The sequence below is a fragment of a genome, unplaced genomic scaffold (assembly GCF_019419815.1).
Source record: "Pyrus x bretschneideri cultivar Hongxiangsu unplaced genomic scaffold, Pyrus_bretschneideri_v1 Contig36, whole genome shotgun sequence".
Classification (NCBI taxonomy): domain Eukaryota; kingdom Viridiplantae; phylum Streptophyta; class Magnoliopsida; order Rosales; family Rosaceae; genus Pyrus; species Pyrus x bretschneideri.
The window spans coordinates 3,275,684-3,291,022 of record NW_025999679.1 but is presented as its reverse complement, the minus strand read 5'-3'; the positions used below and the strand labels follow the sequence as shown (position 1 = coordinate 3,291,022).

Here is a 15,339-nt window from a genome sequence, read left to right as displayed (position 1 = left end):
AATATTACTTCAGTACTTCTTATCTTTGTTTTTTCTAACTCCAAAAACTAACCATAATAATAATATCTAGAACAAAACAACATCCATTTAAGTTTGCACAACACGTTGACAAGATTCATTTGATTCTTGCATGTTTAGAGAAAATATTTATCTCTATTGATCAGTAATAATTAGGTTGTCGACATCAACCATTGATAATAGCATATCATTTAGAGTAATGCTAAGGAAACTAAATTTTTAAATTAAATTTTGTAAATTAAATCACATAGAAATTGATGATTGAATTATTATCTCGTTGGTCAAATGAGAGAGACTGTAAATCTATCATATACCAAATATAATTGAGGATATAGTTATTAACCTTGATTAGTCAAGTTTACCGGTGCGACTAACTTAGACCTTGTTAATTTCAGCATAAAACTCTAAATAATATGAGAAATCAAGTGATGGAACCAGTAGATCCATTAACATTTAACTAAAAATAGGTTGTATACCTAAGAAAAACAAGAAACCTGTTTGTGTATATATACAGCAAATAGTAAGTGCAGAAATGACACAAACTGATGAACAATGCATCCTTTCTGGAATGGAATATGGCCATGAAAACGCTACTCGTGCTAAATTCCAAATGCAATGGCCCGTTATTTTCAAGATAGTCTGAAACTTGAAGGCTAAAATGTGGGCAGCCACACCATTCTGCCTATTTTCATAAAGAATTGAGCTTCTAAGATGTGAATAGACAGCATGGATTTTGCTTGATTTAAAATACGTAAAAGTGAACAAACCAAACAAACTATATTCCTGAGACCGGACCATCTGCTATGGAAAGGTCCATGCATAGTACAGTCACATGCCTAGAGCAAGGAGCATTTGGACATATACATATATATATATATATATATATACATATATATATATATATATGTATATGTATATTGGCTCCTTATCTAAAGGGCTGCTTTTTTTGTTTTTTTGTTAATTTTATTTTTATATATAAAAATAGGAACTAGGTGCAGAGCTCACTCCACATCGAACTTTAACGATTCGAATAGTTTATTTTTCAGGTTGCACTTTATAGATTATCAGTACAAAATATTAGTCAAATCAAAAAAAATTTAAGCATTCAATTGAGTTAAAAGAAATTGACGAACACTACATTCCAAGTAACATTGAAATTTCATCATGACAACAAATGAGAAAATAGTTTTAGATTGAATTTATTTTTTGCAAAATAATCTATGAATGAAAACTTAAAAAATAGACGGTTCAAATCGTTGAAGTTCGATGTATAATGAGCCTCACAACTAATCCTCATTTTTACAAAAAAATGGAGATCTCTTTAGTAAAATATAATGAATACAAAATAATGAGGGATTGTTGATTTTTAGAAAATAGAATTATGAAATTACTTTATAAATTTTGAAATTACTTACAAATGACCTGATGCAGAGTACTGAAATAAAAAATTGATGCACGCATACATTTGTCATGCCTTGGACCTAGGATCGGTGAAAAAAATAAATGTTGTGGGCAACATGCGAGCTAAAAACTAAATAAATAAAAACAAAAAACAAACTTCCCTTATAAAATAACTTCAAAAGCTTTACATGGTGTACAAAAATATAAAATAAAAACTCTTAAATCTCTCGTCTAACACAACTTCAGCTTGTCTAGTACATGTCTTGCCAAATAACTCATCTGTAAAATAAAAGGTGAGGGGTGAGCAACAACCACCGTCCCTCAGTGAGTAGAATATGTAATATGTCAGTCATGCGATGCCGTTTTACCCACTCTAGAAAATAAATAATAATATCAAATCGATATACACATAGGGTGTGTTTGTTTGCACTCACTAAGTTTCATTAGACTGGACTAGACTAAGAGTTAGTGTAGTCCAGTGTTTGTTAACAGAAGGGACTAACTTTAATGAGATTAGGTGGGACTCGCATGGACTAAAGAACTCACTAGGGGTTCTTAGCGAGAGACCCCGAAAAGCGTCGAACTACTAAGACCGTTTCTGGGTTTTGCAGCGTCTCGAGAAATCCAAGCGTTCCAACCCTAAGTCACCTTCGTCTCTCACTCCCTTGACTCCATAATCCCCCACTCCCCTCTAGTTAGCTCGTCGGGCATTGCTGCAGGCCGGTTTCACCGCTCCCCAGAAGCTGTTTGAAGATTCGACGACAAACAACGCGATGTCTCAACACATGATTCGGCCAAAACACGAAGAAGGGGGGATTTGGGAATTGCAAAAACCCCAAATCTGTTGAGAATGCAAGAAGTGGAAGGGCAAAGAGGAGGGAGATTTGACTAATTGGGAGAAAAAAGAGCAGCAAAGAGATAGGGGTTAGATGCAGAGTTTGATAGAAACAATGAAGATAAGAGAAAGGCAAGTAAATTAAAAATAATATTTGACTGCTTTTGGTTTTTTAAAGTAAAAGTAAATTAAAAATGATAAAAAAATATTTTGGGCTCTAAAATAATTTTAGTCTATAAATTAGTCCGGCACTACACCAAATACTTCACTATTATTATCCTACTTAGTCCAAGTTAAGCCAGTCTAACTTAATCCTTGAAGCTAGTCCAGTCCGAGATAGTCCGGTGCAACAAATGCACCCATAGTGTCATATCACATCATCCTTTCACATGTTGGTTATCCTTCATAATATGTAGCACCACGTGACCCCAAAATTGGCCATTCTGCCATAATGTCCCCGTGTGCCATACATTTATCTCTCGAATAACCCAACACTAAAGTTCTCATGCTCCATGAACATCTCAAACAATTTACTGATCAGATATATAATAACTTCGAAATTACTTCGCAAAATCCAACGTGCTTGACTTGAAATAGTGAGATATTTGGAAATAGTGTAAAATCACATGATAACTCATAGTTTTCGTTTATCAGAAAATAAGAATATTTTAAACCCATTACCTAAACCACTCACCTCGATAATCCGAACTTTGACAAGACAACTCTACTAACATCTCCACAAACCTCAAACCTAACTCTCTCTCTCTCTCTCTCTCTCTCTTTTCTTTGTCCCTCTATTTATGTATAATATATACACACTCACATATACACTGACCATGCATGCAATATAATATGAACTATGCATGCATCGCAACCAACGTACATTTCTAGTGAGTTCGACAAATGAATGAAAGCAAGTTCTTTTATAGTGGGAAATGAGCGGTTAAAAGAATTGAGGGCTAACCAAAATATTAATAAAATATAAATGTATGGATAGATAAAAGGGACAAGGATTGTTTGCCCTCCCACTTTCGGTGCCCTTCCGTGCCCTCCTGTTTATGTGGTCACGGTTAAGTCACGTCAACATTTTATATTACTATTCATTTTTGTCTTATTATCTCTATAAAAAAAACAATATAAAATGTTGACGTGGCTTAACCGTGACCATACAAAACAGGAGGGCACGGGAGGGCACCGGAAATGGGAGGGTAAACAATTCTTGTCCAGATAAAAGTTTGGTTTGATCTCTTTAAGTAATGAGTCAACTAAGTAGAAGTTGACACCTACAAAAGCAACTTGCTGCGTGCTGTAATTAAAACAAAACCATCCCAATAACTGACAACACTAAATGTATGAGATTCCAATGGTTGGTTGACAGCTTTCAAAATGCATGCCTGAAAACCTAGTGACTAGAAATTGTAAACAAATCACAACAATATACAAATAATAGATATAAAATAAATTAACGAAACTATGTTTAATATTAAATATATATTTAAAATATGGAGTCTCACAACATGTCTCTGAATGAGTTGCAAAAATTAAAAGCATTTACAAATTTCTTTGTGCTGAAATCAAATTCGCACAATGCCATCGACGGTGGAGGCACAAATCCGAGCAATCTGTAAACAGTAAACAACCATGAGCAAGCCTAAGACCGAGAAGGACTGTGCCGGCCAAAAACTCTTTGACGGTCAAGTTAGTAACCAAGTATAAAACTCAAGTAGTGGACAAGAGAACTAGATTGCGATGATTGCATTACCAGAGACGAACCTTATATTAGAAATATATTTCTCATTGATTAAAATGATTTAGATTGATATATTTATACAAATCAGTCAATAAAGATTAGTGTCAACTAATGTAACTAATTAACCTTAAGCTATGATTAGTTACAATGTAGTTACAACAAACAAAACTTCTACACTAAGTAACTGTTGACTGTACTGCTGACTGTACTGATGACTTGGACTATTAAGAATGATGTGTCTATTTACACCCCCTTAAGCTGAAAGGAGGAGTACCAAGTGAAAGCTTGGATTTGAGAAGCTGAAATCGAGCTTTGGACAGAGATTTAGTATGAATATCTACAATTTGGTTGTGACTTGGTACAAATCGAACTTGAAGAAAATAAGCTAAGACTAGTTCCCGAATATAGTGATAGTCAATTTCGACGTGTTTGGTTCTAGCATGGAAAACATGATTAGATGCTAGAGAGATGGTAGATACATTGTCACACCAAAGCATTGGAACCTTAGATAGAGGAAAGGCTATGTCCTTGAAGAGTTTGCAGATCCAAGTAACATCTGCAGATGTGTGTGCCAAAGATTGATACTCTGCTTCTATAGAAGAACGAGCAATAATATGTTGCTTCTTGGCACTCCAGCTGATGAGATTACTGCCAATATAAACACAGTAGCCACTGGTAGAACGTTTGTCAAATACACATCATGTCCAATCAGCATCTGAGAGGGCAGTGAGTTGTAAAGAACTCTTCTTGAACCAAAAGCCTTCATCAACCGTGCCTTTGAGAAATCTCAAAACTTGTTTAACAGCCTGAAAATGAATGTCTCTAGGTAAGAACTGTCAGAGTTGATTCACATCACAAGATAAATCAGGCATAGTCCAAGTCAAATATTGTAATGCATCAACAATAGATCAGTATTCATGGGGATTAGAAATGAGTGTTCCATTATGATCCAATTTTTGGGTACCAAGAGGAGTATCACAAGGTTTGCTGTCATCCATTTGTGTTTTGAGGAGAAGATCAATTGCATATTTGTGTTGAGACAGAAAAATGCCTTCTGAGCTTCCGTGAACTTCCAAACCCAAAAAATAGTATAAAGGGCGTATATCTTTGACTGGAAATAGCTGACTGAGCCGATGAATGAATGCTTTGCAGGTTTGAGTATTACGTCCAATTACTAGTATGTCATCAACATATACTAGTACAATAACAAGAGCAGGCTCAAAAGTAACATATAGAGAACAATCAGATTGAGAATTCTAAAATCCCAGAGAAAGCAAAGTCTGAAATAGCTTGCTTTAGTCCATAGAGAGATTTATGAAGCTTGCACACATAAGAAGCTTTAGATGGATCAATAAACCCCAAAGGTTGTTGTATGAAGACCTCATCCTTGAAAGTTCCATGCAAGAAGGCATTACTGATATCCAATTGATTTAAGAACCAATCAAACTGCACGACTAAAGTCAAAAGAATCCTGATAGTAACAGGGTTGGCAACAGGACTAAAATTTTCCTTGAAATCAATTCCCTATTGTTGATGAAACCCTTTTGCAACCAAGTGGGCTTTGTACTTGTCAATAGTGCCATCTGGTTTCCTTTTAATACGGAAACCCCATTTAGAAGCTTGAATATAAGTGGTAGGGACAAATTTAAAGCATCAAGGGGATGTTTAGTAGCTGCTAAGGCTTTTGGTTTAAAGATCCCAGCTTTGGATCTTGTGATCATGGAATGAGTGTTTGTGGTAGAGAAATGGAGGGTAAGGGTGAGGAAGTAGTGGTAGGAATAAGAGGGGATGAGGTGGTTAAAGTTGGAGTAAGTGAATTTGAAGGTAAGGAGAAAGGAAGGGTAAATGGTGAATGAGGGATGTGTGGCTGTGAAGTTTGCAATGTTGTTGTCTTGAGATCATGGAAAGGAAATGAGGCTTCATTAAATAAAACACGTCGTGAAATGTACAATCTGGATGTGAGAGGATCAAGGCATTTATAACCTTTGTGTTACAGGCTATATCCTAGAAAGACACAATGAATACTTTTGCCATCAAATTTAGAATGTGTATAGGGTTTAAGCAAATGGTAGCAACTACATCCAAAAACCTTGAGTTTTGAGTAATCTGGAGACTTGTGAAATAACAACTCCCATAGAGATGTGACAAAACTAGAAATGGGAAGCCTGTTAATCAAATACAATGCAGTAGAGAAGGCCTCAACTTAGAATTTATGTGGAACCTTTGATGCAGTAAGAAGATTTCGAGCAGTTTCTCTGAGATGCCTGTATTCTCTCTACACAACCATTTTGTTCGGGTGTGTGAGGACAAGAAAACTGATGCATAATACCTTGTTGTAGCAGGAAATATTTGAACATAGAGCTAGTGAATTCACCCCTTGAGTCAGTTCCAAGAACTTTGATTTTATTCCCAATCATGTTTTCTACATAAGCTTTGAAATGTACAAAGATGGAATACACTTCAGATTTGAGCTTTAATGGAAAAAGCCAACTATACTTTGTAAAGTCATCAACAAACAGAACATAGTATCGATAACCATTGACATAAGATATAGGGGCAGGTCGCCAGACATCACAATGAACAAGTTCTAAAGCATCAGACACTGTATACAAGAGAACTATTATGTAAAATCTTCTTGAAGATGGCAGAGGATAGATGACTAAGCCTATTGTGCCAAACCCACAATGAGGCTTTAGTACTAACAAGTGCAGAAGGAGAGATGGAAGCAGTTGGTGTGCCTTGAAAAGGATAGAAGCCATGGTTAACCGGCCCCCGAAAAAGCATCATCCCTGAAATACGATCCTTAATTGTAGATCCATTAGAATCAAGGGTCAATCTGCAGTGATTATCTTTTAGAAATTGATAGGTAGAGAAAAGATTATGCTTCATTGCAGGGACATGGAGAACATTATTCAAACGAAAATTTGCAGTAGGAGTATTAAGAATGGTAGTACCAGTGTGATGGACTTGCATACCTTGACCATCACCTATATGTACTTTGTCTTGACAGTTGTATGGCACTGGAGATTGGATGGTTAAAATATCATTCGTAATATGGGATGTGGCTCTAGAGTCCATAAGCCAAGTAGGGGCAGAAGATTTGTAGTTGGTGTGAGCACACATAGCTGCCAACTTTGCAGGAGGTACTTTGCCAGCAAAGGCATGATTCATCCGTTTAAAGCAATCAATAGCTTTATGATCTGTAGAATGACAAAATTGACATGGCATTTTGTGACCAGAGTTGCTGCCAGATGAATTTCCCCCAGAGTTGCGATTGAAGCCTCTAGAATTGTGATGGAATTGATTTGAATTTCCTGTAATTGCCTCAATTATTACCACGATAGTTATTTGCACTATAGTTATTGCCCCTATAGTTACCTTTGCCACGGTAGGTATTACTACGAGAGTTATGTGCAGTATAGCCTTGTGGTGTGGGAAGAAGAGGAGGTTGAGACTGGAGGTATTGACCTGTATAAGCTTGAAAGGGTTCAGAGGCAGAAGAGGTAACAATCTTCTTTTTGCGATTCATAAACAACCATTTATTAATCAACATGCCATGTAGTTCATCCAAGGAAGTGGACGAGATGCGAAGTATAATCGAGTCAATGAATGACTCATAGTCATTAGATAGGTCATTGAGGGTGACTGGATTCAAATCACTTTCAGAAACGGGAGCTCTAGTGGCCATGAGTGCATCAGAGATGTTCTTGATGTGTTGAATGTATTCTAAAATTGCTAGATCTCTTTTCTGAGCAGAATGAAGATGAGATCGAAGTTGATGAATGTGAGCAGCTGAAACGCCTCTAAAGCGTTGCTCAAGATTAACCCATAGTTCACGAGATGATATGACACCAACTGTGAAATGAATAAGATATTCCAAAAGTGTAAAGTTCAGCCAAATTATGATATTTTGATCTTTTTCATACCACAAATCAAAAGCCAGATTTGGAATTCCAGTATTTCTGCCAGATTCGTCAAGAATAAATGGCGAGAGACAAATTTTAGAGCCATCAACAATTCCTGTGAGTTTATATCGTCAAAAAATTGGAGCAAATAAAGCCTTCTAGACAAGGTAATTATCTCGTTTGAGCTTTGTAGGAACCATACAGCTTATATTATGAATTGAAATTGAAGAAATTGAGGAAGAAAGAGGAACCGCTGTGGAATTAGGGTTCATCTGAGATGAATTTGGGGCAAGAACTTCAAGATTTCTCAGAAAGGAGTTCGACGAAGTTATTGTAACTGCAAATCACATAGAGAAGAAGATCGCAAAGTGGAGAAATCATAGAGAGCAGCAAAATTGCAAATCGTAGAGATCGATTGCAAAGATAGTAGAGAACGCAAAGATTGTAGAAATTGCAAGAAGCGAAGAAGAAGAAGATCAAAGAAATGCAATTAAGCAGCAAAAATTTCAGAGATTGCAAAGATCATAGAGATCACAGAAATCGCAGGAAGCAAAGGAGAAGAGGATCGAAGAAAGGCGATGAAGCAGAAAGGGATGATACCATATTAGAAATATATTTCTCATTGATTAAAATGATTTACATTAAGGTATTTATACAAGTCAATCAATAAGGATTAGTGTCAACTAATGTAACTAATTAACCTTAAGCTATGATTAGTTACAATGCAGTTACAACAAACAAAACTTATACACTAAGTACCTGTTGACTGTACTGCTGACTGTACTAATGACTTGGACTGTTGAGAATGATGTGTCTTTTTACCTTAGAAATATGTATTTATACCAGTCAGGACAGAGACCTTTTTAGGATAGAATCTAGTGCTAAATAGGGAGAATCCTATAGGATATCTAGAAGTAAATATTGCATCCTCTTTAGGAGTATGATTATTTGTTGCGCACGACAATTTCTGGATTGTAGGAACTCCAAAACTTACAGACGATCTAACTGATTTCATACCGAATCAAATCCCCATGTCTTGCGCAACAAGCATGGTCATTCTCAGCGAAGTTGCTCAGATTTCGTCCACTGCTCCAGAACAGGATGATGGTGGCACCACTACTCCGTTAATACAACTTCATTCAAAGTTATTGAGTCTATTACTAGTCGCGTCGATTGGCTTAACTCTTGAGCCATTCTCGACAACACTGTCGTCTCCCAACAACCTCATCCCCCTCTGACAAACCCCCTCGACGGGAGAGGCAAGTCTAGCACCAGGTGCAAAAACTTGTCTCAGCCTCAAGCCTAATTCAATTTAGATAGTTGCAGGTTGTCGATTGATTTTATATAACCTATCTCAACCAGTTGGAGTTTTTACAATTTGAGTACTTGATCTAAACTAAGTGCAAGAACTTGTTTGGGTCCATTACAGTTCAGTCGCATGGGGAGTCGCCGCTCTTGCTAGAGTTGTAGTTAGTGGAGTTGGATGGTGGGTTGGGGGACCCTGTGACTGCGATATGGATTAGGGAATAAGGTTGGTAGAGTTAAGATGGTTGGCTGCAATTTGGGGTCGAGAGGTAAAATTAAGGCTTAGTTAGTTTTCATATTTTTAATTTTTTTTAAATTTTTTTAACTTATCAATTAATTTTTCAATCTTGGGTGAGGAAGTGGGCCAGCACCTTGATGTGATATATAATAGCACACAAATTAAACCCTCTTTTTGACAATTGTAGTATAGATATAAGTAGGGATCGTTCTAGGCCGGGGATTAGGAGGGATTGCTAATCTAATGAAAACTGACTCAAAGATACAAAAATATGCTTTAAAACACTTAAACAAACTCAAAAGACTCTTAACTAAACTTATATGACTCAAAACAAACTTAAAAGACTCTAAACAACACAAAACAATCAAAAAGACTCAAACTAGACTCTAAGACTCAACTTGGACGAAAATAGGTTTGGTTTTGACTCAAAACACTCAAAAACACTAATTAGGACAGATTTGACACAACTAAATAAAGGGGATTGGGTTTTTGACGAATTTAAGATAAAAACAAGTAACTAAAAGACTTGAATAGGATTTGGACGAATTTGGGAAAAACGATGGATGATTAGATAGCTAGAGGATTCTTCTCCACACATGACACACTTGCATACAAATTGATTTCCAGTTGCTTTTCCGATAAACCATGAACCTCAACACCCCAGATTAATCGTGACATCACTAATTAACCCTCAGATTTTCCTTAAGTTATTGGATTGGATGACATCATACGACAACCCAAAGCATTCTTTAAAAGTCCCCTACATGACATCATAATAGAGATACAATCAAAGTTCACTACGTTCTATGAAAATCATAAGTATTGACAAAGCACTTGTAACTATGACATCATGATACTCATGCTAGGAATTTACTTAACATGATTGTGAAAACAACCTTAACTACTTGTGAATATAAGTTTGTAACGATTATGTGAAACTCCCTTATATTCTAGCCCCAAATTCATGCATGCAAACTAAGTGTGCACCCTTAATCAACAAACAAGAATAAGTTATCCATCAAACGGTTAAGTAAATTGCATTCACAATTTATGAAATCACAACTAGAATTAATCAATTCATATTGCAAATATAATCATGGTTTCAAAGTCTCCCCTAGCCAAAACAAAATTAGTTCCTCATGTTTACAACAAAACAAAGAGAATATAAATTAAATATTGAAAACAAAGATTGAATACACCTAAAAATGCTCCAGGTGGCTCTTTCTTCCTTCCTTGCTGCCAACAATGGGGATTTGTGTGAATTTAGGCTCTTGAGGTGTGGTGGATGGTGTGGTGTGAATTTGTGGTAGAGGGTGGTGGTTTTTGAGTGTTGTGGCATCAAGTATTTATAGGGTGAAGGGGAGGCACGAATTTGGGCTGAAAAGGAGAGGAATTAGGACTCCAAATCACCAAAGAACAAGGATACTTTCAATCAGATTCCAAGGAGGACAAGGAATGGTCCTTGTGGCAGATTCTAGAACTTCTAGAAGGGTTACATGTGGCATAAACTTAATGCACGAAAATAGGGCTTCTAGAACTTGATATTTAGGTGATTTAATGTGAAAAGGAGTCCTCTTTGAAGTTGGAATTAAGGTAGGAAAAGATTAGGATAGGATAAGATAATATAATGTTAGAGTTAGGAAAGGATAAGGTTGGTTAGGATAGGATAAGATAAGGTTGGATAAGGTTCCTTATTTCTTGCTATTTCCTTATCTTCTTTGCATTTGGACTTCTTTCTCCAGATTTGTAGCCTTTCCTAGCCCTTCTTGACTTCAATTTCGTCCATCCTCTTTGCTCCGTTGTTAAGCTATCCAATCCATGCCCAAAACTGCTCCAAATAGCCTCAAAATGCACTTTCTTGCTCCTTTTGCCATTAGGACCTAAAAACATACGAAAATAGCTTAAAAGACTAAAATAGATAGTAATTAAGTAACTAAATGCAAGGAAACAACATAACTAAGTAGCATAAATATGCTCCTATCACACCTGCCATGTCATCATTTAACGTTCAAACTGATAGAAAATTTAACAAAGGTAAGACATTGCAATGTTTCAAATATGAGAGATGCGATTGTGGTACGATCCATATTTGAGGTGGTTTTGTGTAATTTACCTTACATTTTTCACAATTTTACATCAAATATTATGAATTTTTATTTATTTTGAACTATAAAAAAAAATATTGTTCAAAAGAGTTATAGAGTTTAAAAATCCAAACGACGAGATGCCTATCATCAAAGCGTAGATGATGCGATCATGAGCATTTGCATTTTTTTTTTCTTCACATTTTCACACTTGCAAGTTGGGTAAATTAGGTTTTACCACCTCAATTTAAAGTCATGTAATAAACTCATACCCCATATTTTGGTCATTGCAATGTCATATGTTAACTTACAAATTAATTGCAATATCAGATCTCCGTAAATAAAATTCATCAATTTGACTGTTAATTGACGACGTGGCAAGTCTAGGTCCCATATGTTTGCTGACATAATCATCAAATTTGTGCTATGTGGCCAAAAAAAAAAATTAAAAATACATTTGATTATTTAAGAATGCCAAAAAGAAAGTTTATTTAAATATATAACTAGCATATAGGCACACATAGAGTGTGTGAGAATTTTTTTTTTTTTTGTTTTTTTTTGAAATAGAAGGAGAGAGGAAAAGAGTGATAGAGAATGTGGAAGTGGAAATTTTTTTTATTATTAAATTAGAGATATGTTAGGATTACATGTATATGATGCTTTGAAAAAAATAGTAAAATTTGATTGCATGAAATTACATTTCTGTCCCATATTTCTTATTCATATTATGTTTTAATTAGAGGGTTAAACTAGTAATTTCATAGGGTTTTGGTTGACAATATGTGTTTTATTAATTAGTAGAGATTACAACTTACAATAATTAATATTAATAAAATTAAGGGAACTTTAATGAAAAGTTCTTGGTACTATTCATTTTAACGAAAAACCATATTTTTACACTAAAAAGTCAATCCTAGTACTATTCACTTTACCCTTTATTTTGTTATTTTCGTTAAAACTCAAAGTTTTCAAGCTATTTGCATTAGTTTTCCTTAAAATTAATCTTCCCCCTTGAATTTCACAAAGAAAAGCTTCCTGTGTTGTTTTCTCTAGTTTTTCCAACTTGTTTAGATTTAACTGCGATTCCTTCAAACCCATAATGAAAACACACAATTTGGTGGCCGATTTCAACAATGAGATGGCGAACTGGGGCCTGCAGTTGGATTCTTCAAATGGGTTTACTCAATCGACAACAACTGTGTAACATCCCGACCTAAAAATTTTTATTTCGGAAAATAATTGAGGTGATAGGCCAAATTAAACTCTTGTTTATTTAACTACCATAATTCATAATTCTTTATCTAAATTTATGAATCACTCACAAAATCTATAACCAAAATTTTATTACCAAAACATAAGATTTAATTTTACAATTAATCACCAAATTTCTTTTCTTAATTCAAATTCCCAAAAGATTTATCTTAATTATTTAAGGCTGCATCTAAGCTTTGTTAGACTGCCTACGTACCCTTGATGTGAGATCAAGCCTTTCGTAGATTATCTTTCATTTTCAATCCATTTCCAATGACATTTAAGTAACCGGAATAACCAACATTGGGTTTAATAATCAAAACACATCAATTGGATACCAAATTCATATTTAGAATATCAAAATTTGCACAAAATGGCAGCATCGGCCCACTGACCACGCGCCGCCGTGGGTGGCGTTTTTAGGAGAACGGAAACCCCGAATTCCGACCAACTTTAAAAATTACCAAATTTTACAAGAAAGTAGAGTTCAATGAAAGGAACAACTTTCATACATGGGCCGAAGTCCAATTCGGCCGGGAAACACCTCAAATCGCCATTGAACCACCAGAAACGCTTGATTTGGGTGTTCTTGATTTGACTCGAAAACAACTTCGACACCCCAACCAATGCATGGTCTTTGTTCCAAGCCTCAAGAAGAGTCCAAAGGTGGTGGTAATTGAAACCCGTCACAGCCACCATGCGGTTTCTCCTAAAATCAAACCAATTTCTTCAGTTTTTCAGGTGCAAATGGGAGAAGGAACAATTGGGTTCGAAGTGAGGAGTAATTTGACACTGGCCCCGTCATCAATGGTGGTCGGAATAGAGAAATGGAGTCAGGTCGGGTCGGCGGGTGATGTATCAATTTTATATTATATATTTAACCCTATTCTTAGTATATTTTGGTTGATATTTTGGTAGAATTTTAATACTTTGATTTATATTTTCAATATAGGACATTCGACTTCCTCTGGAGAAAAACATGATCAAACAGATGAATTCTGGAGTGATTCAAATTGGAGGACGTTCGTGTATCTCTTGGAGTGTTTATATCAACATTTGGGATTTTTCTACCAAGCGGTTATTTTTTAGCGACGGAATAAAGGAGCAGTGTGCGGTGCTGAAAAATAACGTTTCTGGGTTTAAATTGCGTTTTTGGATCCCAAGATGACCTCTGATAGGTTCATGGCCTTCTGGATAAGTGTTCAGAATATTCCAAACCTTAAATCCAGCTATATTGGGCCGGTTTTGGAGCAGTTCTAGGGTCCAAAATGTGGCCGTTCAGATATTAGGCGAATTTTACCATTCAATTTGGGGTTATGTTTCCTATTTTATTTTAGTTATTTAGCTTCCTAGTTCGATTGGAAAACCTTTTATTAGGAGGATTTAATTTCTACTAGGTTAAATAAGCTTGGCCAACTTCATACCTAAAAACTTCTTCTCTGTGCATTCTTGAAGAGAGGAAATTGGCCAAGCGTAGAGATTTTTAGACTTTTTCCATTCTAGATATTTTCGATCTTTTATTATTTCAATAAAGAACTTTATGATTTTTATTATAAATATGCGTAACTAATTCTCTTTTTGCTAGGGTGAGGCCATGAGCCTTAGCAAGAATATGTAGTTTCTTTTTTATTTGCTTATGATTATATGCATGCAGGTTTTCGAGTTATTAATCATTGGTTTAAATTGTCTAATTGTCTTGATGCTTGATCACCATTGAGATGTTTCGAAAAGTAATTTGATGCAATTTTGGTCGGAGTTTGGTCCCTGAAATTGACGAAAACTTCTTGTGATTAATATGTACAAGTTCACTTAAGATGAATACCACGTCTTAAGGGTTGTACGGTTTTCAAAAGGTTTCACAAAACTTAATGAGTCATGCATGTTTAGATTTGATCTGAATACCACAGACGGATTGCATGTTTGATAAACGCTTTATGTTGGGGGTCCAAGTAGGCATATATTAGGAAAACCTAACCTTCGAAATATGCATGTATAAGTCATAAATAATTGATAGAACTATATAGGATTGTTATGGTGACGGTGGATCCCTGGTGCTTTCTTTAATTTGATTTCTACAAAACTGTTTCCTTTTTCTTCATCTTTAATATTGCATATTAGTTTCTTTTATTAATTAAATTCGTTTTATTAAATTAGGTCATAAAAATCAATCATCTCAACTTTTTGCTTTACAATAATTAATTGAAATTTGATTTGCTTCGATTTGTTTAATAATTCCTATGGAGAATGACCTTGCCAAAACCATTTATACTACAATATCCTTGTCATTCTTGCAAGTAATATAGGAGTTTTTAGCCCGTTTGTAGCTATCAGCGGGTGGAAGGGAAGGAATCGGGTTGGCGGGTTCTCCCTTCCCTCTTTTCCCTCCTCTTCTTTTCTCCCCTCCTTCTAATTCGTCCACCCCCTCCTTTTCTCTCCTTTCCTCTCCATCACAGCCACACATGTGGCACATCCATTGTTCTAGAAAATCTGAAGCATTCTAGATGAAGGTTAAAATTACAAAAATATCCCTGACTTTCAACGTTAATAACTTC

At 35.5% G+C, this 15,339-nt stretch overlaps 1 long non-coding RNA gene across 1 annotated transcript; it reads right to left on the bottom strand.

Annotated features, from left to right (window-relative positions):
* Positions 1-9,528: 9,528 nt before the first annotated feature.
* Positions 9,529-11,920, bottom strand: LOC125480798. Its single transcript, XR_007261063.1, has 2 exons — positions 11,439-11,920; positions 9,529-9,585 (listed from the first exon to the last, which is right to left on the bottom strand). It is a non-coding gene; the product is annotated as an uncharacterized LOC125480798 (long non-coding RNA).
* Positions 11,921-15,339: the final 3,419 nt, after the last annotated feature.